This window comes from Loxodonta africana, chromosome 10, assembly GCF_030014295.1.
Source record: "Loxodonta africana isolate mLoxAfr1 chromosome 10, mLoxAfr1.hap2, whole genome shotgun sequence".
In the NCBI taxonomy this organism is placed as follows: Eukaryota; Metazoa; Chordata; class Mammalia; order Proboscidea; family Elephantidae; genus Loxodonta; species Loxodonta africana.
In genome coordinates, this window is record NC_087351.1 from 29,975,065 (window position 1) to 30,001,491 (window position 26,427).

Consider the following 26,427-nt stretch of genomic DNA (forward strand, 5'->3'; position numbering starts at 1 on the left):
CTTCTTAGAAGCAAGGATGGTGAGACTTCGTCTCATGTACTTTGGACATGTTATCAGAAGGGACCAATCCTTGGAGAAAGATATCATTCTTGGTAAAGAAGAGGGTCAGTGAAAGAGAGATAGCTCCTCAACGAGATGGAATGACACAATGGCTGCAACTATGGGCTCAAGCATAGCAATGATTGTGAGGATGGCATATGACTGGGCAGTTTTCCTTCTGTTGTACATAGGGTTGCTGTGAGTTGGAACTGACTCGCTGGCACCTAACAACAACATTCATTTTCACTAAGGAGAGGCAAATGATACCATGAGTTTCTTTCTAGTCATGGAAGTGGGCCTTGCCTATTGGGAAACCCATGGTAATTCACACAAACTGTCGGGTACCCACTGTAGGCCCATATATCAAGAAACATTGCTAAGGGCAATACAAAGGGCATGAGACCTTTTTATCTTCTCCACAAACACTTCTTTAAATTAGCCATTGCACCCCTCCATACTTTAGTCCTATCTCAGTGTTAGTGCTTACCATGGGGTACTGCAAAGTTTATTTGGCCTTCTTCCCAAATTTTCTATGTACATCTGGAAGACTAGAATCATGTATTTATTGCTCTAGCACAGTGCTTTGATTTCACAGGAAGTCAAAGAAATGTTTGTAGAGTAGTTTTTGTTTTTAGGTGCCCAAAACACTGGCAGGTCCTGCACCATCCTCGCAACCATTATGCTTATGCTTATGCCCATTGTTGCAGCCACAGTGTCAATCCATCTTGTTGAGGGTTTGTCTCTCTTCTGCTAACCCTCTAGAGTAGAGTAGATGACTAAGTAAAAGACTTTGGATCTTGCCTCTCTTCCCCCACTAACTAGCTGTGTGGAAAATCCTGTCAATTACCAGGGTCTCAGTTTCTTCATCTCTAAAATGGGAGTGGTAGAAAAAAATAAAGGTAGAATTTGTCTGTTGATAAGGTCACTCTCTGCTGTTACAAGCTAAAGTTACGAGCTAAATCAAAATGACCTCAAAGACCCTCTCCCACCCTTGCCCCCACACACTGGGGGAGTAAGGAGGTGCTATCTGATCCCCAGCCCCTACTGAGGGTGAGCAATGGGGAAATGGGGAGCTGGATCCTGGGTACCAGGCTCAGAAGTAGGGAGATGGAGTTGTGGTTTGGGAATGTGGTAGAGTAGCCCTCTGAAATGACCCTGGGAATTAGCATTCTGAGTCAAAGGGACCCTTCCTTAAATCAACAATACTCACTCTTATTTTTAATAAAAAGGCATGGAGCACCCCTATTCTGGGGGGTACATTAGCCACCTTTGGGAATTGCAGAGCTGTTTCCAGACAAGCTGTTAACTGCAGGATGCAATACCCTCACAAGCCCCTAGGTATATTTTCAACTCCTCTCTTACTGGCTCACCTGTCTCCTTATCTAGGTGAGGTGGACAGACTGAGTCCTGCACATGGCCAAGAGCAAACTGTTCCTGATGTTGAGCAGGACATGTTCTGAATCAGAAGCTATCAATCTCAGCCCTGCAGTTACAGCCCCAGGCTACCAACAGGGGAGGTCCTGTTATCCCTTAGGGAAAAGTCAAGCCATTTATTGTTTTGTAACTTTACTTGTATCCCTGAAATGACTGCCACCAGGTGATGGACCACCCAGTGGAACTTTAGGTCTTGCCCATCAGTCCAGGGAAGGCCAGGTTGAGAGGAGGCTGCTCTAACTGTGTCCTAACAGCTACTTGGTAAGCCCTTTACTCTTTGGTTTTCTATTTCTGAGAATGCATTGATCCTATGATCAAAGCATATCTGGTTTCTTATCTGTGTCCCCAGGCTGAGCCTTCAATAGTTCCCTTTGAATCTGCGTTGAAGAAGGACCATTAACCCGGTCTTCCCTACAGCAGCCATCTTCAGGGACACTCAGATCTTTCATATACTCCCAGGCTCTGCTCTCTGCTCTGGGCCAGTTCCAGCTTCCCTGTAAATCAGATAAGAGGATGAATGATTGTCCTCAACTCCAAATAATCGCTGAGCCCCAAAAGAATACAGAGGCCTTGAAAACTCCTTGCTTAGAAGACCCCAACTAGAGCAGAATGAGAAGTGGCCTGGGAGTCGTGACACCTGGCTCTCCACTAACTAGCTCTGTGACCTTGAGCCTAATTCCATGGGCCCCACTGACCTCTTCTAAAAGTAGCAGGGAGTTGGCAGAGTTGGTAGAATAGACAAGATGAAAAAGCACATCAAACTATAGCATTCCTTGATGCAGGACTACCTTCTTGTTTATAAGAAAGCTGAAAGTTGGTTCCCAGTGGCTTACTCTCAATCCTATACTACAGCATGATAATCTTTTAAAAATACAAATCTATTATGTGCCTTTGTTATTCATCTCTATCCCCACCTGAAATATGTTAATGGCTCTCCAGTAGTTTCCAGATAGTAACCACAGTCCTTATCTCTTCCCACCAGGCCTTGCAATAGACAGCCTCACCTCAAGCCACTATCTCTCCCTCTTTATATTGCTGCCATATCGCCCTCTTAACAGTTCTCTGAATTCATCAGGCTACTTTCTTACTCAAGGTTTTCAACATGTCTATTTCTCTCATGGAATATTCCTTATTCCACTCATCCCTCCACATTTTGCCAGGTTAAATCCTTGTGTTCTTCTTTTCCTTAGACTAGCCTTCTCAGAAACCCCAGAGTAAGTTACCAGCCTGCTATGGATTGAATTGTGTCCACCTAAAATGTATGTAGACTTGGCTAGGCCAAGATTCCCGGTATTCTGTGGTTGTCCACCAATTTTGTGATCTGATGCTATTATCCTTTGTGTTATAAACCCTAACCTCTATGATGTTAATGAGGCAGGATTAGAGACAGTTATGTTAATGAGGCAGGACTCAATCTACAGGATTAGGTTGTAATTTAAGTCACTGTCTTTTGAAATATAAAAGAGAGAATCAAGCAAAGGGCAGGGGAGGGCCTCATACCACCAAGAAAGAAGCACTGGGAGTGGAGCATGTCCTTTGGACTTGAGGTCCCTGCGCTGAGAAGCTCCTAGACCAGGGGAGGATGGATGACAAGGACTTCCCCCAGAGCCTACAGAGAGAGAAAGCCTTCTCCTGGAGCTGGCATCCTGAATTTGGACTTCTAGCCTCCTAAACTGTGAGAGAATAAATTTCTCTTTGTTAAAGCCATCTACTTGTGGTATTTCTGTTATAGCAGCGCTAGATACCTAAGACACAGCCTTTGCTTTTGCTTGCATCAAACCTTGCATTTTCCCTTTGTGGTCCTTGTCACTAACATAATAAGTTAATACCACTCTCCATTTTTTAAAATTGTCTGATTGTTCCATGAGGGGAGAGACCTAGTTCTCCGCTGTAATCTCTGTTGCAAGCACAGAGCCTGGAATGATTGAATAAATATTGGCTCAATAAATACTGACTAAATCAACTCGACGGCACTGGGTTTGGTTTTTCTGTTTTTTTAAATGAAACAATGTATGAAGGAATGACCTAAAATAAATTTTTTTTCTTTAAATACAGTATCATAGAGTTCTTCTTTGCAAAATTCAATCTTTTTTGAGAGTTATTTTGATCGGATCCTGTATCACCATATGATTATAAGATCAGAATGATCAATGAAAGGAAAGAAAAATGTTGGTTCACTTCTACTTACTACTTAAGGCCTTAAGTGTATGAGTGATTCTGTGAACTCCTCAATTTGGTTGTTAAAGGCCAGCTCAGAAGATGGCTGCTGGCTCTGCTCTCTGCTTTTCCTCCATCTCCATGGGATGCCATCTATCTTAAGAAGTAGTTCAGCTTAGTGCCATGAACACCGTTCACCAGGACAATAACATGTTTCTCTCCCCTATAAACTTCACCTCCACCTCATGCACACAGAAAGATGAAAAAAAAAAAACAGTGGAGTCCACAGAAATTAGTCCTTAAGCTATAAACTCTTTCCTTCAAGGGGAAGATACATGACAGTACCTGATTTGTCCACAAGGGGGCAGATCCTAGTTTGACTTCCTAGCACCCAGGAGTAAAAAAAAAAAAATGTAGAGACACCTTATTCATACATGTTTTGGGATTAGCATCAGGTTCTCACCCCAGTGTTCCATATAATCCTCTCACCATCTTCCCCACGTGCCAGCCTTGTTTTGTTAGACAGGACTCATATTCATGGTGCTCCCTCATCTCAAAGACCTGGTCAAGCGAAGTCGATGAAATCCTGTTGGGTACATGTTGGCATATACCATAGGCCCTTCCTCAACCTTAATTTTCCTCTTCCCTTCTGGTCTCCCTGTGGTGGACTCTATATCTCTCTACTCTCTACAGGTCCTCTGCTCATACAGAATGACCGAGTTATGTGACCCCAAAACATCATCTCTTTAAGAGTTAGCCCAAAGCCATGAATGCCTGAGCAGGCAGGCCCATATTCAATCAGCCCTGCCTGGAGCAAGTTTGCAACAGGAGTTGGTGGCACTGATAACCAAATCTACAGCTCCTGAGAGCCTATTTTGTGCCTTCCTTTATACCCAGGTGGAAGAATCTTTCAAAGCTTCTTTAAAGCATTATTTACAAGGCCACATTGTGGTCCAGAAGGAGAGCCACCATAGAATATCCTCCAGGCTTGGCCCCCCTTCAGCCTTTCCCAAAGGATGGCAAATTCCCCACAGGGCAAGAGTCCTGTAATATCAAGCCTTCCAAACCTCCGTACTCCTTATTTCCCTCAGTGTCATAGGATCAGGTATCTGTTAAAAGCTTGTATAGTATTTTGATTTTAAAACAATAATTTACACAATTCATTAACCAATATTTATTGAGTATCCATTAGGTGCTAAGAACTGTGTCAGCCTCTGAGGTTCAGGAGTAAAAGGGACCCCACTCTCATGGAGCTCCATTCTGTTGGTGGGGGAATTAGAATATTCTGAAGATAGAGCTAACAGCATTTGCTAATGAATTAAGTGTGGGTTGTAAGAGAGATAGTGAGGGTGAAGAGAGTGATCCCAGGGCCTAGCCTTTGTGTAGAGAATAAGTCTCTCTCACTCACACACACATCTCAAACCAAACCAGTGGCCATTGAGTCAATTCCAATTCATGGCAATCCCATAGGTTTCACCATATCTTTAATGTGGCAAAAAATTGTGCACTACAGATTGGTAAATAAGCCCGTGAGTACTTTGCTTTTTGGGTAATACAGCCCTGTCCCTCAAATAGAGCAGGTTGAACCACTGGGTTGTCTCTTTTCTTTTTTTGGGTTTCCTGCCTCTGATATTTGCTCTTAATGGCTTGGGAGAACATGGCTATAAGTTAGGAGGAACATGGCTGGACCCAGAACCCTTTGTTGTTGATTCGATTCTGACTCATAGTGATCCTAAAGGGCAGAGTAGAAGTGCCTTATAGGGTTTCCAAGGAGTGGCTGATGGATTTGAACTGCTGGCCTTCTGGTTAGCAGACGAATACTTAACCACTTAGCTAGGGAGGATAAACTACCAGCTGGAAGAGCTACGATGGAGCCCCGGTGGCACAGTGGTTAAGAGCTCGACTGCTAACCAAAAGTCCATAGCCATTCCTTGGAAGCCCTATGGGGCAGTTCTACTCTGCCCTATAGGGTCATTATGAGTCAGTATGAGTCGGAATCGATCCCACAGCAACAAGTTTGGAGTTACTATGATATTGAGCCTGTCCATTGTCTCTTTCCACAGATGTAGTCTTCTTATTTCTGTGTATTCCATTTGGAGAGGTGCACGTGTATAGTCACCGTTTGGCCTGTTGAAAAAAGTTATTCACAACGAAGAAGTCTTTGGTCTTGCAAAATTCTTTCGTGTGATCTCCAGCGTCATTTCTATCACCAAGGCCATATTTTCCAACTACCTATCCTTCTTCTTTGTTTCCAACTTTTGTATTCCTATCACCAATGATTATCAATGCATCTTGATTGCATGGGTGATCAATTTCAGACTGCAGAAGTTGGTAAAAATCTTTAATTTCATCATCTTTGGCATACATTTGAATAATAGTCGTATTAACTGGTCTTCCTTGTAGGCATATGGATACTATCCTATCACTGAGAGTATTGTACTTCAGGATAGATCTCGAAAATTTTTCTTTTTTTTTGATAATGAATATGACACCACTCTTTAATTTTCATTCCTGGAATAGTAGACCATATGATTGTCTAATTCAAAATGGCCGATACTGTCCATTTCAGCTCACTGATGCCTAGAATATCAATTTTATTTGTTCTATTTCATTTTTTAATGACTTCCAATTTTCCTACATTCATATTTCATACATTCCATGTTCCGATTATTAATGGGTGTTTGCAACTGTTTCTTCTCATTTTTAATTGTGCCACATCAGCAAATGAAGGGTCCCGAAAGCTTTACTCCATCCACATCATTAAGATCAACTCTAGTTTGAGGAGGCAGATCTTCCCCAGTTGTATTTTGAGTGCCATCCAAGCTGAGAGGCTCATCTTCTGGCACTATACCAATATTCCGCAGCTATTGTGTGTGTATATATAAGGTTTCCACCGGCCAGTTTTTTCAGAAGTAGACCACCAGTTGCTTCTTTCTAGTCTGTCTTAGTCTGGAAGCTCCACTGCCCTGTACACCATCCTGTACACTGCGGATGGCCCTGTTGGTATTTGAAATATCAGTGGTATAGCTTCCACCATCACAGCAACATGTAAGCCACCACAGTACGATAAACTGGCAGACAAGTAATGGGGCTAACTGCAGAACAGACCATCAATTGCTCACATGCAAGTTGAAGCTGAAGAAAGTTATTAAAGTTAAGGCCACAAGAGTCAAAATACAACCTCGCGTATATCCCACTTGAGTTTAGAGACTATCTCAAGAACAAAGTTGACTCACTGAACACTAATGACCAAAGACCAGACGATTTGTGGGACGACATCAACAACATCATACATGAAGAACGCAAAAGATCATTAAAACGACAGAAAAGAAATAAAAGACCAAAATGGATGTCGGAAGAGACTGAAAATTGCTCTTGAACATAGAGCAGCTAAAGCGAGCAGAAGAAATGAAGTAAAAGAGATAAACAGAATATTTCAAAGGGCAGCTCAAGAAGACAAAGTGAAGTATTATAATGAAATGTGCAAAGACCTGGAGTTAGAAAACCAAAAGGGAAGAACACACTCGGCATTTCTCAAGCTGAAAGAACTGGAGAAAAAGAATTCAAGCCTCAAGATGAAATATTGAAGAATTCTATAGGCAAAACATTGAACTATGCATGAAGCATCAAAAGAGGAAGAAAGAATACAGAGTCACAATACCAAAAAGAATTGGTTGATGTTAAGCCATTTCAGGAGGTAGCATATGATCAAGAACCAATGGTATTGAAGGAAGAAGTCCAGGCTGTTCTGAAGGCACTGGCGAAAAACAAGGCTCCAGGAACTGACAGAATACAAAACGAGATGTTTCAAAAAATGGATGCAGCACTGGAAGGACTCACTTGTCTATGCCAAGATGTTCTGAAGACAGCTACCTGGCCAACTGACTGGAAGAGATCCGTATCTGCACCCATTCCAAAGAAAGGTGATCTAACAGAACGTGGAAATTATCTAACAATATCAAGTAAACATTTGCTGAAGATAATTCAAAAACGGTTGCAGCAGTACATCTATAGGGAATTGCCAGAAATTCAAGCCAGATTCAGAAGAGGATGTAGAATGAGGGATATCATTGCTGATGTTGGATGGGTCTTGGTTGAAAGCTAAGGATACCAGAAAGATGTTTACCTGTGTTTTATTGACTATGCAAAGGCTTTGGACTGTTGTGTTTTATTAAGTATGCAAAGGTATTGGACTGTGTGGATTATAATAAATTATGGATAACATTGGGAAGAATGGGAATTCAAGAACACTTAATTGTGCTCATGAGGAACCTGTACATAGATCAAGAGGCAGTCCTTCAAAAAGAACAAGGGGATACTGCGTGGTTTAAAATCAGGAAAGGTGTGTGTCAGGGTTGTATTCTTTCACCAAACTTATTCTATCTGTATGCTGAGTAAATAATCCAAGAAGCTGGACTATATGAAGAAGAATGGGACATCAGAATTGGAGGAAAACTCATTAACAACCTGCATTATGCAAGTGACACAACCTTGCTGGCAGAAAGCCAAGAGGACTTGAAGCATTTACTGAAGATCAAGGACCACAGCCTTCAGTATGGATTACGTATCAACATAAATAGAAAACAAAAATTCTCACAACTGGACCAATAAGCAACATCCTGATAACCAGAGCAATTATTAAAGTTATCCAGGGTTTCATTTTACCAGGATCTACAATCAATGCCCACGGAAGCAGGAGTCAAGAAATCAAAGGACATATTGCATTGAGAAAATCTGCTGCAAAAGACCTTTTTAAAGTGTTAAAAAGCAAAGATGTCACTTTGAGGACTAAGGTGCGCCTGACACCAAGCCATGGTACTTTCAGTTGCCTCATTTGCGTGTAGATCAGTCCCTGGAGAAGGACATGACGCTTCGTAAAGTAGAAAAAACTGTTGCCCTGGAGTGGATTCCGACTCATAGTGACCCTACAGGACAGTGTAGAACTACCCCATAAGCTTCCCAAGGAGCACCTGGTGGATTTGAACTGCCGACCCTGTGGTTAGCAGCTGAACCTCTTAACCACTACACCACCAGGGTTGCCAAAGAAAGGGCTCGTCCGGGATTTGAACCCGGGACCTCTCGCACCCTAAGCGAGAATCATACCCCTAGACCAACGAGCCACGGCAAAAAGTGGCCAGTGAAATATATAAAGACCCATAAGGTGGGTTGACACAGTGGTTGCAACAATGGGCTCAAACATAGCAATGATCCTGAGAATGGCTTAGACCAGGCAGTGTTTCCTTCTGTTCATAGGGTCACTAGGAGTCAGAAACAACTCGACAGCACCTAACAACAACAACAACAACAACATATGTATGTGAAAGCTGGATGGTGAATAAGGAAAACCAAGAAGAACTGAGGAGAAGAATACTGAATACAACAATGATTACCAGAAGAATGAACAAATCTGCCTTGGAAGTACAGCTAGAACGCTCCTTAGAAGCGAGGACGGTGAGACTTCTCTCATGTACTTTGGACATGTTACCAGGAGGGAGCAGTCCCTGGAGAAGTATGTTATGCTTGATAAAATAGAGGATAAGGGAAAAAGAGGAGGACCCTCAAGGTGATGAATCAATACAATGGCTACAAGGATGGGCTCAAGCACAAGGATTTTAAGGATGGCACAGGATCAGACACTGTTTTGTTCTGTTGTACATAGGGTCACTATGAGTCAGAACCTACTCAATGGCACCTTACAACATAGTTTCTATGATACAGGGCACAGTCTCCAGCTGTGACCTGTACAGAAATTTAGTACAGCCTGTAGATTCCAGGGCAGTGGTCCAAAATCCTAATTACACCTAAGGAGTGTGTAAAAAATTAGCGATTCTCTGGTCTCATCCTCAGAAATTCCAATCTAAATTGGTCTGAGATTGAACTCAGCAGTGGAATGGGTTTAAAAAGCTTCACAGGTGAGTCTAATTGAGAACCCCTATTGAGGAACTCATTTCCAAGATGCTACACCACCTGAGACTCCCCACTCTCACATACACACACAACAGTCTTGTAATCTTAGGCTTGAATGAGGGAGGGTGCCCACGCTTTATGTAACAGACAACTCACCACTTTTGCAGACATTTTGTTGCCAGAATATCCATGAGATAGCAGCAGAGATCCCAGCAGCCAAAGAAGGTCCCCAATGCTTACGATGGAGAAAAACTGAGGGTTGTATGAAACTACTAATATACACCTCTGACCTAAGTCCTGAATGAACAATTCCTGGGTATCTTAGTTATCTAGTGCTGCTATAACAGAAATAACAAAAGTGGGTGGCTTTAACAAACAGAAATTTATTTTCTCACAGTTTAGGAGGCTAGAAGTTTGAATTCAGGGTACTGGCTCTAGCGGAAGGCTTTCTTTCTCTGTTGTTCTTGAGGAAGGACCTTGTCTCTGGAGGCTTCTGCTCCTTGGCTCTCTTCCTGTGGCTTAGCATCTCTTTTCCCCCATCTCTGCTTCTTAGCTTTGTCAGGGGAACAGCCCCAGCAAGGAAAGGCCCTCACTGTGCGTCCTGGCAGATAATCGGAAGAACTGACACGCAGCCCTTTCCAGATTCATTAGTTCAGGGAAACTTACAGGGGCAAGCAGCTGCTCTCCAGTGGCGGCCGGCTGGAGTATTTTCCGCAACCACCTAGCAAGGGACACTAGCTTATATACCATTCCAGCTGGGACCAAGGCTCATTGTTTTCTCCCACGTCCTTGGGCAGTCAGTGTTCCCTGGGACTTCACATCCAGACCCAAATGTTTTCCTTCTTGTTGCTAAGGCATTCCTCGACCTTGTGCCTTAGCCTGAGTCCATCCCGAATTCATTCCCAGCATGCTTCAGGGAAGAGCAAAACTGATTCCATTACGAGGGGATGCATATAGCTGAATGGCATTACCCTACAGTTTGCTTACTTAATCTCTTTTATATCTCAAAAGAGATTGACTCAAAATACACCCTACACTAATCCTGCCTCATTAACATAACAAAGACAACCTATTCTCAAACGGGATTATAACCATTTGGCATAAAGGTTAGGATTTACAACACACATTTTGTGGGGAGGGGGACGATTCAATCCATAACAATGGACAAGTACAAAAAATTGCAAAAGAGAAACTATGGTGGATTTTAGAAATAAAGATTCCGTAAAAGAAATGCAGTACAATGTATATAACACTTAATAGCATCTGGTATTTTATGCAGGTGGTTTAATGACATAAGAAGGAGCATTTGCCTACGGGTGAAGTACACTTGTTTGCAGATGCACTTTTCTGAGATAGTGGAGTATAGAATGTCGTCCATATAGTATTATTAGCTACAGAAGGTGCTTACTTTGTGTGCTAGTGCTTAACTTCATCAATAAATCTGGTGTTTTATTGGAGGGAGAAAGATGAGAAAACGAAGGGCTCGTCCGGGATTTGAACCCGGGACCTCTCGCACCCTAAGCGAAAATCATACCCCTAGACCAACGAGCCACACGCAAACGTTTTTAGAACATTCATAATTTCAGAAAAGAAAGTTTTAGCCACGTCCACAGGTTCCAGTGTTTTGTTTTGTTTTGTTTTTTGATAGTCATGGAATGAGGTGACCCCTAGTGGATAAACACGTCACTGCAGTTTCCCGCCCCCAAGACTACGGACGTTTTTTAGAAAAAAGTGTTCAGGCATCAACGAAAATATTTTCACTGCACGTTTTCACTTCCGAGTGGGCAAAGATGCTGCGGGGATGGGGGGAGGCAATTGCAGCCAAGACAGTCACGGGCCGAGGAGAGATCCCGGCGATCTCTTGGCCGCGGGAGGGGAGGAACTGGGCCTTTCCGGGAGGGCGTTTCCTGGGTCCATACGGGTTCCTGCCGCTTGACCGGGTGGCGGTCGGCTCCGGAGGGCGGCGCTGGGCTGGTGGCTTCCTTTCGGCCTCTGGGCACATTAGGGACTGGTTCCTGGGTTTGGTCAGGCTGGGGGCAGCGAACTGGTTCTGGGGCGTGTGTCTGGTCCTGCCTTTGAGGCTGCGTGTCAATCACTTCCCCGTAAAGTTCCCCGTTTCTTCCGGGCACATCCAGGTGCCCTCTCGCCGGAGCTACCCCAGACTCAGCATTCTTCCGGTAGCGAAAGCTCGCTCCGAGCGACCGGACAGGGCCTCGACCCTCCCGAGTGACCAGCCTGAACAGGGCAGACGTTCTTCTGTAAACGTCAGACATTAGCAAAGGTTGTCCTCTCTCTCGGGACACCCTCCAAGACGTGTATTACAGCTCTTTCCACCAATCTCAAGTACTGTGGTTTAAAATGAGAAAGAAAGCAAAACAAAACTGGCAGAAACGAAAACAAGAGATTTGAAGAATCCGATAAAACTACAACTACAGTATACGAATCAGGGAGTCAGGGAGGGGGAGAGAGCCGAGGGTAGAGGGTGTACTTCTGCTGCTGGCTACAGCGGGTAGCGTGGCCGAGCGGTCTAAGGCGCTGGATTAAGGCTCCAGTCTCTTCGGGGGCGTGGGTTCGAATCCCACCGCTGCCACATGCTTTTTAAATCACTTGGTAACTACACTGGTGTTGTGCTTAAGCATTGTGCCAACTAAGCGTTGAGTGTCTCTTCACCTTCTCGCGCCGCGCCCACCCGCTCGTCTTATACAGGTATGCAATCTGAGTATTCACTGGGGATTTCTCACATTTCTGAAGCTTTCGTAATTCAAAGTACATAATTCTAAATCTTGCATAACTCAAGGATAGTATAACACCATTGCAAGATCGTGAGGATGGCATTAAATCCATGGTTTTCTAGAGGCAAAGTGTTAGAACTTTAATATTAGACACTTAGAAACTTAGCTTTGCTTTTCTTCACTCAGGCAAAAGAGCATATTTTGAGCACCCGTCCTGTAATCCACACTGTTCTAGTTGTTGAGGAATACACAAAAGGTGAATAAAACATAATCCCTGCTCATTAGAAGGTCATAGGCCAAACTGGAAAAGTAAACCATACAATTACAAAACGGTCTGGAAACATTGTAAGCAATCAGAAGACAAAATGGGATATAAAGAAGGCAGTGCAGTTAGGTGGGGAAGTTGATGGGGATACAATGGGCCCTGTTGTTAGAATGCCCTGGTGATCTTAGGCGACTTCCTTACCTTCCATGTGCATCAGTTTTCCGATGTAAAATGAAGGTAATAATAGTATACACCTCCTGTGAAAATCAGTACATGTAAGGTGCTTAGTAACAGAGTCTGGCAGTCAAATAATGTTGTGTTTTCGTTACTTAAATACAAAGATTTAAAGGCATGGCTTTCTTTCAAGGGAAGTTTGGGGAGTTGGGAGGACCAGTTGCGTGCACATAAAATATGCACTGAGAAGGGTACAATATCACTTCTGTGATATTCTTGCCAAAAATGCGTAAACCCCATCTAATCATGAGAAAACATCAGATAAATCCAAATTGAAGGACTCTTTCACAAAGTGACTGACCAGTACTCTTCATAGGTATCGAAGTCATGAAAGTCAAGGAAAGGCTGAGGGATGATCACTATTGGAGGACACTAAGGAGACGTGATAAAAAACAAACAAACAAACCCTCGAGTCAGTTCTGACTCATAGCGAGACGTGGCAAGTAACTACAGTGTGGGATCCTGAATTGGATCTTGGAATAGAAAATGAACGCTAGTGGAAAAATTGGTGAAATCTGAACAAAATATGTAGCTCAGTTAATAATATTGTGTTAATGATCTTTTATTGCTTTTTATAATTTTACCATAGTTATGTAAGATTTTAACATTAGAGAGAGCTTGGTGAAAGTTATATGGAAACTGTTGGAACTTTTCTGTGAGTTTTTTGGGGGAAAAAAACTCAATTACAGGGACGAACTACAAAAAATAAATGCTCGTGAAAACCTCCACTGTAATGATTAAGGTAAAAATCACCGATTTCACAACAAAGGCACTTAGAAGCCAAAACGCTTATCCAGTTGTCGCCTCGTTTTCCCCACTTCCCTCTGCGCCTCCCCCCTCCCCGCCCCCGCCACAACAAAACATTGCCAGACAAAATTAAAGAGATAATGGAGCGGTTCTCTCTCTGTTTCGTCATTTTACATCCACACAGAGCCCTTCGATTGCAACTTTTCAAAGCAGAGTACTAAAGACAAAATGCAGCCACCAAGTTGTTTTAAACGAGGTTTAAACTGTACACTAGCCTGACATCCCAGGGACGTCTGACGTTCTCTTGTAAAAACTTTTACTAGATAAGTTGAAAACAGGGCTCGTCCGGGATTTGAACCCGGGACCTCTCGCACCCTAAGCGAGAATCATACCCCTAGACCAACGAGCCACACGATAGCTTTCTTTTCGTTTTGCCTCAAGGCTTAATCTCGTCATTAAGTGTTTCCTGAAGGAACTTACACTCGAGCGCCTTCTATTGGTAGGAATACCCGTTTGTATACGGCAAGCGTAAGCCTCACCACGTGAGTCGTTTATGACTTGCTTTGGGTGTGTCCAGACCAGCCTGGCAGATTCCCGCGGCTGAAGTGAATCTGCATTTCCTGAACAACTGCTGAGACGGCACCGAGGACAAAGGAGGTCTCCTGTGCACAGCCGCCTTGGGACCCTCGCCTGGCCCCACCCGACTATCTTTTGAGGCCTCTAGGAGGAGAATCAGCAGAAGAAAAAAAAATTATAAAAGTGTAGCAGCTAGGCCCCAGCGAGATTTGAACTCGCGACCCCTGGTTTACAAGACCAGTGCTCTAACCCCTGAGCTATGGAGCCGTCGCCCGGGTTCCTAGGCTTTGCCTGTGACCTTATATGTGTGCATTGCAAGCCTAATACTTCCAGTTGTTGAATAGGATTTCAGCCTGATGGAGAATCCAAGATATTTTCCTACAAAACCAGAACATTGTTGTGTCCTGTCAACCCCTCGGAAAGACTCCGCTTTGAGCAGAGCCACTAACCTGGCTATCCTTTCGTCCCCCATCCTGATACCCTGCTGAGACATAACTTCATGTGCGTTTGTGGTGCACAGAAATAAGGCAGATGTAAGGATTCCATCTATTTGGTTACACGGGGAGACCCACCAGAGAAATGAGTGGCGCATATGGAGAGTGCCTGATGAGTAGGGAGAGTACAGTGCACTCTTTCACTTAATATGGTGTAAAATCCGGGGAAGAAAGTGAAAAGAAAGGTTTATCCCCATTTTGTCGTCTTAGAACCCAGAGCCCCAAACCCTGAAGTTTGCTTTTTTGGAGTTAATGCCTCTTTCTCAAAGGTCCAGGAGTAGGAACTGGCAGGGAAAAGGAGTGTTGGGAAGGAACAGTTTAATCTCTTAAATCATACACAGAATTACACATATTTTAGTATCAAAAGAAAAGAAAATTTAAAGGATTGTTTTCAATTTTTGCAGACCTTGCTTATATAAGCTGATAAACAGGAACTAAATTTTTCTGTGACTATGAAAGGTCTTGTATGTATTTCTCATTGCAAATGGAGCTGTAGATGAGGACATCGGGAAAAAGCACTGATTCATGCAATCCCGAGAAGTGAACCAACTCTGCTTAGTGAGATTTAGACTGTCCGACCACAAGCCTGCTCTTGTATCCACTATTTTTTAATGTTTTAATTTGTCCAAGATCACAAAGTTTGCAAGAAATACATAAACTTATGATTCATAGAAACCTTTAATTTCCATTCGTTGAAAATCCCTTTTTTACATATGGTGCCTCTGATCTTACTAATTTTTAAGGAAGAGAAGTTCTCTGGATAGGCAAAGTAAGGCGTTTGTGTCAGATACTCTCTCAGTTCAGAGAGACTTTAAAGTTGTCCGACGGCGAGGTGGACACATACCTCTGCCCATAGGAAGAAGGTAATAAATAGGCCTAACAAGGCCTCTGTGGCTCAACAAGGGCTGTTCCTCCTAATACCCACTTCATATTCAGCCCTTAGTCTTCCTACACCAGGTAATGGGCTTCATATTCCCAAGAGAATGAAAAGATTTTCTTTTAACTGACTGCTCTGCCTGAAAGAGACAAGAACCAGATCTCTGTACCACATCTGCCTACACAAGGTACTTCATCAGCGGAAACCCACCAACATATCAACACAGTGTAATCTCTTTAGGCCTAAAGACAGGTCTCATATCACTTAAGAAATGGCAGGATGCCTGTCTTTCTTTCTGAAGCAGAAACATCAAAATAAACTTTGAATCATAGGTGAGATGTGTATGTTGGTGTGTGTAGGCACTGGGTATGGAGTTTAAAAAAGAGGTCAGGAAAAACCTGGGTCAGTTCATTAACCCTGTGGGGTCTCAATGTCCTTGTTTTGGAAATGAGTGCTAAATTGTTAAACAGTCAGAACTGACTGAACAGCCTTCTCACTCCCCATCCTCACTTGCTGTTTGTCCTCCTTTCTTTACTTGTCATTCTCTGGCTTCTCTTACCTTTTCCTAAAATCTGTTTCCTCATCCTTACTCTGTCGCAATTTGGCAAGATCATTTTTATTCCCTACATGGACTGATTTCTTCTTTTTTAACTATAGACTGCTAAGAAGAATTTAAAATCCTCAAAGGCAGTATTTCAAGGAGAGAAGCCAGGGCAACAACCATGGGCCTGATGTTTCTCATCTTTCCTAGACAGAAGTAATTTGGTGGCAGAGTCCTCACTCCTCTATCAGGGCAAAAAAACTTAGAACAATAGATCCTATCCACATCCAGCCTACCCTCTCTAATCCCGAAGGTTGTCCCAGGATGTTACAGAAAACTCTCACATTCTCCCAGCCCCTGAATGCCCACAGTTAACTCTGGTAGGCCTGTCTGACTCCAGAAGGTGCCAGGAGCCCCTTCCACTAGTTTATTGCACCTGGAGCAACATCAAACATGGGCACGTTCCAGTGTGTTCTTGCCTACCCTGAGCTCCTCTGCACTGAACAACTCAAACCCTCGTTGTAGGATCTTATGAATTTTTTTAATTATTTTTTGTTAGTTTGTTTTTTCTGTGTTTTCATTTCTGCTCCATTTTTTATTTTGAAAATTTTTAACGCCAGAGAAATGTTGAAAAAAATAGTACAATAATACCTGTATACCGTTTACCTTGAATCACCAATTGTTAACATTTGGTACATTTGTTATCTATCTATAAAACCATAACCCTTCACACCTAAATGCTTCAATATGCATCTCCCAAGATAACTAAGAAGAGCTTAACCTCAGTACCATATCAGAGCTAAGAAAATTTGCAGTCATTCCACGTAATCTAACATGCATACAGTCCATATTCATATTTTCCCAGTTGGCCTCTCCAAGATTTTTAAATCCGGATTCAAACATTTCTTACTGCGCTTAATTGTTACGTCTTTAGTCTTTTTAATCTAGACAACTCCCCTTCTCTAGGCTTTTTTTTTTTTTTTTTTTCCATAACAGTTATAGAAAGTCTCACATCCTGGATTTGTCTGATTGTTTCCTCATTATTTTATTCAGTTTAACCATTTAGTTGTTTCCTCATGATCAGATTCAGCTTAAATATTTTTGTCAAGAACACTGCTCATGGGTTTTTAATAGCCTGAGGAGCTTGGTAATTTTTCAGGGTAGTTGTCTAGGTAGTTGTCTAGCTCTAGATAGGGTTTAAGGACGATTTCTAGCAATCCAAGAGGGAAGAAGGCAGTCTGATAAGATTCTTTTACCTATTTTCATGAACATGCACTATTTACCATTCAAAAAGTTTTTGTTGCTTACTTGCTGTAGGTTTCCTGCACATCTCTCTCTCTGTTTGCAGTGTTTTTCCAAAATAAAACAGTTCCATTTTTCTTATAAAATTAATGTATTGTCACTGTAATATCCACAGAAAAAAAGAAAAATGTTAATATTGAAATACTACCATTCGGAGAATAAAACACTATTAACATCTTGCATTACAAATTTCCAGACATTTCTATTATTAAATAAATATATACATATATTTATAAAGATAATATACAGCATACATGTTATCTCATAACTTGCTTTTTTTTTACTCAATACTAAACCATGAACATCGTCTATGTTAATAAGTACTCAGCTGTGTTACTATGATGATCAGCGTGATAAGCTTAGGAAATCACGTCATTGTTTTTGCTGTTAGGTGCCGTCCAGACGGTTTCGATTCATAGCGGCCCCATGCACAACAGAACAAAACACTGCCTGGTCCTGCACCATCCTCACAATCGTTGCTGTGCTTGAGCCCATGGTTGCAGCCACTACGTCAACCCATCTCACTGAGGGTCTTCCTCTTTTTCACTGACCCTGTACTTTGCCAAGTATGATGTCCTTCTCCAGAGACTGATCCCTCCTGACAACACGTCCAAAGTATGTAAGACACTGTCTCGCCATCCTTGCTTCTAAGGAGCATTCTGGTTGTACTTCTTCCAAGACAGATTTATTCGTTCTTCTGGCAGTCCATGGTATATTCAATATTTGTCGCCAAAACCACAATTCAAAGGCATCAATTCTTCTTTGGTCTTCCTTATTCATTGTACAGCTTTTGCATGCATATGAGTCCTCAAGGTGACATCTTTGCTTTTCAACACTTTAAAGAGATCTTTTGTAGCAGATTTGTCCAACTCAATGTGTCTTTTGATTTCTTGACTGCTGCTTCCATGGATGTTGATTGTGGATCCAAGTAAAATGAAATCGTTGGCAACCTCAATCTTTTCTCCGTTTATCGTGATGTTGCTCATTGGTCCAGTTGTGAGGATTTTTATTTTATGTTGAGGTGTAACCCATACTGAGAGCTATGGTCTTTTATCTTCATCAGTAGGTGCTTCAAGTCCTCTTCACTTTCAGCAAGCAAGATTGTGTCAGTTGCATAACGCAGGTTGTTAATGAGTCTTCCTCCAATCCTGATGCCCAGTTCTTCTTCATATAGTCCAGCTTCTCGGATTATTTGCTCAGCATACGTAGGAGACCATACAGGAGCTAAATATTTTTGTAGGGGCTCAATAAATGCTGGAAGAAATATCTAATATATTTATCAAAACGAACATGTTATCTACCGGTATTTAATTGTTAGGAAGATTTCTTATTGTGTTAAAAAAAAATACATATATAGCAAAACATTTGCCATCTCAACTTTTTTTTTTTTACGTGTAATTTAGCAAAATTTTCATAGCATCGCACACCACACTAGGCGGAAGGAATCCTCAGGCCAACACCTGAGGAACAAAGCTTCACGCTGCAAATGCAGTGCAAATCTTCAGCTGGAAACCGACTCAGAAGATTCTGGTTGGAAATTTTCAATTGCTCTAAATTGATACATAGACCAATGGATATCTTAGACAAGTACCTCTCAAAATTTAATGTGTACTCTAACGCTTGAGGAATTTGTTAAAATACAGATTCTGATTCAATAAGCCTGAGATTCTGCATGTATAATAAGCCCCTAGGGGATGCTGACGTTGCTGGTCCCTGAATCACACTTTGAGGCCTTTAAGTAAATCTGTTGCTTGTATAAACATTTCTATCAATCACCTGGACTATTAACAATGTATGGATAGCAGAAAATTCAAGGTTTATCTCTTCAGTAATATTGCAGAACGCTAGAGCTTGAATACCAACATTCTGTGCGGAAGGCTGAAAGAATAGCCATTGCCAAGCAAACACTTTGCACTTATCTATATCTGGCATCTTTCCAAAGAGGTGCTTATCCGTTTGTTTCAGATACTGGACTGTGAGCAGTGAACTCCAACTTGCGGTCCACTTCTTGAGGGAAGTAGACCAAGTTCCTCCCTCCAGTGAAGGATCCAGTGAGTGCAATTCAGGCAAGGGAACTTCAGCCAGGGACTGAAGAGTACGGTACCTTGTCTGTCATTGAGGAAGTTCTTTGAAGTCTGTCAGTTTGAGAAATCTCAACCGTGCAGCATCCCAGGATCAAAGGGTGCTCTGCTCTAAGGACCAGATTCTTTCCTGCTGACTGGTTCCTTTTATTGCCTGACCTAGCACTAAAAGAGATCAGTAAAGGCTCAGGTCACTTCCATTGTATGAAACTCTCGGTATTTAAAAAAAGTCCGAACATATTTGCAGAAACCATGGTTTAATTAAAAAACGTGTGTTTATCAAATTTGCACTTTTAACACACAGGAACATAAATGTGACCGTATAATCTTATTTGGAACACTCCCGCGCCACCCGGAGTCTCTTGTCTGGCTCAGTTTTAGGCACAATAGTTCAATATAAATCGCTGCTATTGAGTCCATTCCGACTCATAGAGCATGGCTGCCCCTTTGGGTTTCCCAAGGAGCGGTTGGTGGATTCGAACTGCTAACCTATTGATTATAAAAATCTATTGATTAGCGGCTAAGAACTCAAGCCCTGCACCACCAGCGCCCTATAGTAAAATCCGTGGTGGACGAGTCGATTCCGACTCATAGCAACACTATAGGACAGAGAAGAACTGCCCATAGAGTTTCCAAGGAGCTATTAAGTATTTGTTCTTTCCCTTCCCATCCACCCCTCAACCCCTATCCAGTAATAAAGAGTCCCAGGCTCTTTTCTCTCAAACGGATGCTTCCCTATTTTATACACTGAGGTGGTTGCACATGATGCCTAGGGTTCCCTCAACTTCACATTAACATCAGTCTTTCCGCTGCTGATCCTGGCATGTGGCAAAGACTTGGCGTGTACTGCTAGACGTGTTAAACTCACACTCGTTTTTGTTTTTCCCTGAGGAGTCTCAAAAAGGGTGAACAACGGAAGTGGAACTTCTTAGAAATCGTATACGTCAGCCACAGGAGCTGGCAACAGAGGGTTTGAATCCCTCCGCCTCAAGTGGTGCAGGCCTTAGGAGGCGACAGCTTTACTCCGTAAGGCTAGACTCGAACCCGGCAAGACGGTGAGTACTGGCCTCCGGGCTGACTATCCGACCGTGGGCCTTACTCCTGCCTCCTGTAGCTTCTGGAAAGAGGAGCTGAGGGGGGCCTACAGGTGGAGCTCTGCTCTGCCTGAGGAGGTGCAGTTGCCAGTGAGCTGGCAATAGAGGGAGGACTTGAAAGGGCGAAGAAGAGCGAAGAAAAGCGCATAAGTCAGTGTCCCGGGGGGGCGGGCGGTGGGAGGGGCAGGGAGGCGTACTGGGCAAAGGACTGTTGACCGGGATAGGGTGCTGATGGAGCGCGGGGGAAGACCCTGCCTCGGACCTCGGAGCCGTCCCGCCGCTTGCTACACCGCCCCCAGCCTTCCCTGGTCCCTGCTTCCCTAGGCTCTACATTCATTTGATGCTCCCTGAGCCCTAATACCAAACTGCTTTTCGAGAACTTTTTCCTGTCGGCCACCCCCATCCCCGGCAGCGGTGACGGTGAACTAGCAGGATCTTCTCCCGGTGAAGGTCCCGTGAGGAACATTTGTCTCTTTTCTACACGGCCCCACGGCCTTCCCGCCTTCTACCAATCCAGACCTTCGGGCCACCAGGGCTTGGGGAGAGATCCCAGGGAAGCCCCCGGCAAGGGCAGGTGTGAGAGGGGAGTGGGTTTTGTAGTAATCAAGGCGAGAGGAGGCCAAAACCAAATCAAACTTGTTGCAGTAGAGTCTATTCCGACTCATAGCCACCCTACAGGACAGAGTAGAACTGCCCCAAAGGCCTTCCGAAGAGAGGCTGGAGGATTGGAACTGCTGGTCTTTTGGTTGGCAGCCAAGTTCTTAACCACTGCACCACCAGAGCTCCAAGCCCGTTGCCCGATTCCAACTCCTGGCGACCCTATTAAAAAAAAAAGAAAGAAACAAACAAAAAACCAAACCCGCCGCCGTCGAGTGGATTCTGACTCAGAGCGACCCTGTAGGACAGAGTAGAACTGTCCCCGTAGGGTTTCCAAGGAGCGCCTGGTGGATTCGAGTAGCTCTTAACCACCACGCCACCAGAGTTTCCGTGGCGACCCTATAGGGGTGCTTACAATTAGGAAAGTTTAACTGAACTCTCAGGAAAATTTCTGGACCCGGTGATCAAGAAATGGTCAATTAGGAACAGTAGATAATGTATAACCCAGGGCTTTGTGCCGAATAGAGTTCGTTGATAGGCACGTCATTCCCACTTTGGATGTGGAAGACCCCAAGTCACTTCTGAAACCTTTTTTTCCTGGCTTTCCCTCTACTCCCTTCGAAAGAAACGATCCGGAGTTAGAGGAGCTAGTGGCACCAAGACCCAAGGGGATCCCGGGACCCACCCCTTTCGGGGCAGGTAATTCTTTTGGAATGTAATCTCCCTCTGGGAGTAAAGGGACGCTGTTCAGATCCTATAGTAGTGGGCCTGACCCGGCCTGTGCATCTGTCCGCCCAAGTGTGTAGGGCTGCCTTCGGATACCCTCCAAGGTGGCCAAGATTATGCCCACGTAACCCTTCTGAGGAAACCGTGAGGGCGTAGTCGTTAAGTGCTGAGGATCCTAACCAAAAGGTCGGCAGTTCGAATCCACTAGGTGCTTCTTGGAAGCTCGACGGGACAGTTCTACTCTGTCCTATAGGGTCGCTATGAGTTGGAATCCATTCGATGGCAATGGGGTTTTTCCTTTGGATTAACCATTCGGAGGAACTCTGGTGGCGCAGTGGTTCGGCTGCTAACCAAAAGGTCTGCAGTTTAAACTCTCCTTAGCCGCAGCTTGGAAACCCTATGGGGCAGTTCTACTCTGCCCTATGGGGTCGCTGTGAGTCGGAATCGAGTCGACAGCAACAGGTTTGGTCTTTTGGTTTTAGCCGTTATGAATCAGCACAAGGAGGAAACCAAACAAGTTCCTTTGAACACGGTGACAGGCCTGCCAGATCTGTGAACAGAAGGGGACCTCATAGAGGACTTGAACTTGGACCCCATAGCACTCTAACTGAGATGCATACCCAAAAACCAACGAGCAAACAGCAAGGAATTTTTTGTTCCTCCATCTCCCATAATCACTTGCAGTAAGTCGTGAGCGGGCTTTTTTCCCCCACCCCACCCCTGACATTTTGTTGCCTGGTTTAAAGAAAACATAATAGCATTCGTGCTATTAATCCTTGACTATCCGGGTGGGATCCTTCTAGCCCACTTCTCAGGGCCTATGAAAACGCGAGGATCCCCTCGCCCGGGTTTGTTCAGACCACCTGGGATGGAATAAAAACACCACAGGCAACTCTGCTTACCAGTTGGGAATGCTACACACCGAGACAGATGGCTCAGAGAAGATGAAAATAAAACCCTTACGAGCGTGTGGTAGTGTGGCCGAGCGGTCTAAGGCGCTGGATTTAGGCTCCAGTCTCTTCGGGGGCGTGGGTTCGAATCCCATCACTGCCAGTAGTACGTTTTAGTTTGGTCGCAAATACGAAGTGCTAGGAAACCCGATTAATCTAAAACGCGACTTTTCAAAATATCAAAGGTCTTACTATATATACATAACAATTATAATAAATATATAAAGGTCTTTCCCACCACTGCATACTGATACGCAGCTCTTGTCAACTTCCCCTCCCCCTGGATATCTATGGACCTCTCATTCTGGTCACCCATTCTGCCGCACCAGTTGTCTATTTACAAAACAAACTAATCACGTGGTTTTTTAAATTGAAATCCTTCATACCCTAGTGCCACTGACGTAGGGCCTATTCATTGGTGCCCTGTTAGAATGATTGTTCCAGTGCACTTTTCAGCCATTGCAGCCCCTGTTAGCTAAAGAGAACTCACGAATTTGGAAGGGCAGTACCTCAAGGAGGTAGAGGATTTCCCTGCAGTATCATGAGGAAGGAATGAAGAAAACAGCAGAGAACTAGAATCCTGTGCAAGAATCAAAATCTTGACTTCTTCATGCCACTTTTTGATTCTGCCCTGCTTTTTATGGCTTCTCCCCTCCTCATTAAAAATCTTCTTCCCTGTCCTCCTAAGTGTTCCTCCCATTTCCCTTTGAAGATTTTTTCAGACTAGTTCCCCTCCTTTTCACCACTTCTCACCAAGAAAGATCTTGGGTCCAAAGATATTCATAAAAGAGGCCAGGTTTTGTTTGTTTGTTAGTTTCTCAGAAACCAGGCTTGCTTTGATCCCAGTGCCTTGTCAAAAAAGCCTCTATACTTGTGTACAAATTGGATGTTGCTGGCCTTTCTATAAAACCTCTTCTTTGTACAATTTCCAAATCACTGTCCTTCCTTTCTCCATAGAACAATTGTTCTGTCTCGGTCCATGTTTCTTTCTTTGTTTTTCCTTCCGCCTGAAATTTAATCCTGTGCTTTATGTTTGTGTTTTCGCTCATCTCCCTCCTATTGTCTAGAATTTGACCAAATTCCTGTTCTCTAATGACTCAGAAACTTGATTTTTTTTTTTTTTTTTTAATTTTCAGCTGCCTAGAGAATTTTTTTTAGAGAATATCTCCTGTTAGGGCATCATCTCCACACAAAAGAGAGTAAGTCAGAAACCAAGTTTGTTATTCAGCTCCAACCAGGCTCTTTTCCTCCATCCTCTGAACTTAGCAATGACGCTGGCTTTTCCTGGGCTCTCAAGATCACCGCTGTGGAGTGCATTTGTTTGTATTGTTTTACTCCTTTGCCTCTTTTGTGTATACCACCCTCGCTGCTTATTCTCTGTGTATTTATTTACAGCTTTTTGAAGGACAGGCTTTTCCACAGTATTTCTCCTTAAGCCCTGAATTGCATAGTACAAGTTATTCACAGTAATGAAATAGGTTAAGGCTGAAGGTAGTGCTGAGAGGAGGAATGTCATCAAATATTTAACCAGTGCTAGCCAATTTTTTTTTTAGCCAATCTTGGAGATTAGGAGATAGAGTCAAATCCAAAACAAATGCCTTTAACTCAGATCATGTGAATAAACCAAACCACATGCACTGCAGGTTCACAAAGCAGACACGCAAAATTAAGGCTCAAAGTCAGCGAGCAATTGTCTGAAAATAAACGTTTCACAGTCATTGGGTTAGGAGGCTAAAAGCTTCGGAAATCGAACAGGGGGCTGAAGCAAAACTGTACCGTCCCTTCCTTCGAGCCGGAATCGAACCAGCGACCTAAGGATCACCACGCGTAACAACCACTACAGTCCTCCGCTCTACCAGCTGAGCTATCGAAGGGTACGGGAGATAAAGCGTAGTGCAGATCTCCGTGTACACAGAAGCAGCTATTGAGCAGCCTGATTTCTTTGTAGTCGAGGCCCGTTTTCAGAATGGAGTTCAAGAGGTTTCCAGAGAGCGGAATCTATAATAAACCAAATCCCGGGAGCATCCTAGAGGCAGTAGGATGAGGATGTCTAAGTCTGAAAAAGTGAAGATGCAGGCAGTGCAAAAACCACTCGGATTAGGACGTTATGCTTATCTCTGAACTGGCTGCCCCAGTGTAATCTCCGAATCAATTCTCGCGCCAGGAGCGCAGGAGAAACTGCGGCACCAGGCACGCGGAGGGAGAAAGCGCTCAAGGCTCCGCGCTACCTGCCGGCCGAGGCTAATTTACTCTCTTCTGCAAACACAAAGCGGTATGGATTCCAGCACCTCGTAAAATCTTCTCCCAGAGACGAGAGCGACCTAGTTTCCTCCCCCACTTACTTAGGTGTAAACTATTACCTTTTTCCCCAAGTTCATAGGAGCCATGACTCTGTGTTCTTTCGTTCCTAATTTCCAGGTTCTGACTTCCACGGATCATTCAGTGCTTTCTTTTTCCAACAAGTTTTTTTTCTACAGTGGACAAAATGGAGTGGAGTACTGTCCTTTTTATAACCTAGAGGAAAATGTCTCGGGTTGAGGCTCCAGCGAGATTTGAACTCGCGACCCCTGGTTTACAAGACCAGTGCTCTAACCCCTGAGCTATGGAGCCACCACATGACAAAATTTTTAACATGGCATTCCTTACGTTTGGAAAACTGCGGCAAGCTGGCATTCATTTCTAAGTTTAACAAATAATTAAAAATTAAAGGAATTTATGCCAGAGAAAGTGCTTCTTCATATATTAGAAACATTTTCTTGACCAGACAGAAAATAGAATACAAATCACTGGAAGGGTAAAGTACACTGTCCATGACCCTCAGGCTCAAGCCTGACGTGTATGTCACTGAGGTCGGACAACACAAGGGCCACGAGTGAACCCCTGAGGTGCAGTGGGGTCGAGTGCGGGTGCCTTACAGAAGAAAAGGACTCAAGATGCGGTCCCTGGCCTACTGGGATTCTTACAAAAGTAACTGCTCTGCTCTCGGAAACTAGGGTTCGGGTATATTTTGGCGGCTGAGACAGTGAAGGGTGTGAAGGTGTCCAGGCCTTTCTGGCCTTTAGGCGGAGTCAGGCTCAAGCACAGTCTATGACTAGAATTCCTCTACGTTTCCTGAAGCAGAAGGTGGCTGGAAACCGACTAGTCCTTCTTTCGGCTCTTTGACGCTCCGCTTCATAATGACTCGGAGTAAGGGCGGAGGCTCTTCCTTTCTGCGGGTCCTGCCGCTTCTAAATGCCCAACTTGAAGTCCCGAAGAAATAGAAAACGGCGACGTTGAGCTGGGGAGCGGTCGCGTCTCTTCTCTCCCTCTCTTTCCTCTGGTTTCGGCCCGCCCAGGAGTCTGGCGCCTGGTCCAGGAGATTCAGCCATGCATCCAACAGGTATCTACCGCGTTTCTCCCATGTGCCATGTACAGTGCTCAGCGCGGTGTAGACCAAGATAGACACTGCTCCCGCCCTGGGGAGAGCTTAAATCAAGAGCCCGAAAGCTTCGTCCCCCAAGCAGAAGGGGACTGCAGAGTAAAGACAGCCCACTCTTCCCATCCCATCCACCACCTTTTGGGTGAAAGAGAAGCGTGTGGGAGCAGACTTCTACGAAAGGGGGTGTTGGAAGCGGGCAACTCTTCCCCGACGCCTCCTCCTGTGCGCCCTAGGATAGTGCCTGGTGTCTAAGCCT

At 43.9% G+C, this 26,427-nt stretch overlaps 8 non-coding genes across 8 annotated transcripts; 2 read left to right on the forward strand and 6 right to left on the reverse strand.

Moving 5' to 3' along the window:
• Window positions 1-8,678: 8,678 nt before the first annotated feature.
• On the reverse strand, window positions 8,679-8,750 carry TRNAP-AGG (transfer RNA proline (anticodon AGG)). Its single transcript has one exon. It is a non-coding gene; the product is annotated as a tRNA-Pro (tRNA).
• A 2,266-nt stretch (window positions 8,751-11,016) lies between these two features.
• On the reverse strand, window positions 11,017-11,088 carry TRNAP-AGG (transfer RNA proline (anticodon AGG)). Its single transcript has one exon. It is a non-coding gene; the product is annotated as a tRNA-Pro (tRNA).
• Window positions 11,089-12,045: 957 nt separating this feature from the next.
• On the forward strand, window positions 12,046-12,127 carry TRNAL-AAG (transfer RNA leucine (anticodon AAG)). Its single transcript has one exon. It is a non-coding gene; the product is annotated as a tRNA-Leu (tRNA).
• Window positions 12,128-13,852: 1,725 nt separating this feature from the next.
• TRNAP-AGG (transfer RNA proline (anticodon AGG)) lies at window positions 13,853-13,924 on the reverse strand. Its single transcript has one exon. It is a non-coding gene; the product is annotated as a tRNA-Pro (tRNA).
• Window positions 13,925-14,285: 361 nt separating this feature from the next.
• Window positions 14,286-14,358, reverse strand: TRNAT-UGU (transfer RNA threonine (anticodon UGU)). The gene has a single exon. It is a non-coding gene; the product is annotated as a tRNA-Thr (tRNA).
• Window positions 14,359-22,774: 8,416 nt separating this feature from the next.
• Window positions 22,775-22,856, forward strand: TRNAL-UAG (transfer RNA leucine (anticodon UAG)). Its single transcript has one exon. It is a non-coding gene; the product is annotated as a tRNA-Leu (tRNA).
• Window positions 22,857-24,536: 1,680 nt separating this feature from the next.
• TRNAY-GUA (transfer RNA tyrosine (anticodon GUA)) lies at window positions 24,537-24,627 on the reverse strand. Its single transcript is given in 2 exon segments — window positions 24,537-24,572; window positions 24,591-24,627. It is a non-coding gene; the product is annotated as a tRNA-Tyr (tRNA).
• Window positions 24,628-25,290: 663 nt separating this feature from the next.
• TRNAT-UGU (transfer RNA threonine (anticodon UGU)) lies at window positions 25,291-25,363 on the reverse strand. Its single transcript has one exon. It is a non-coding gene; the product is annotated as a tRNA-Thr (tRNA).
• Between the last annotated feature and the right edge of the window lie 1,064 nt (window positions 25,364-26,427).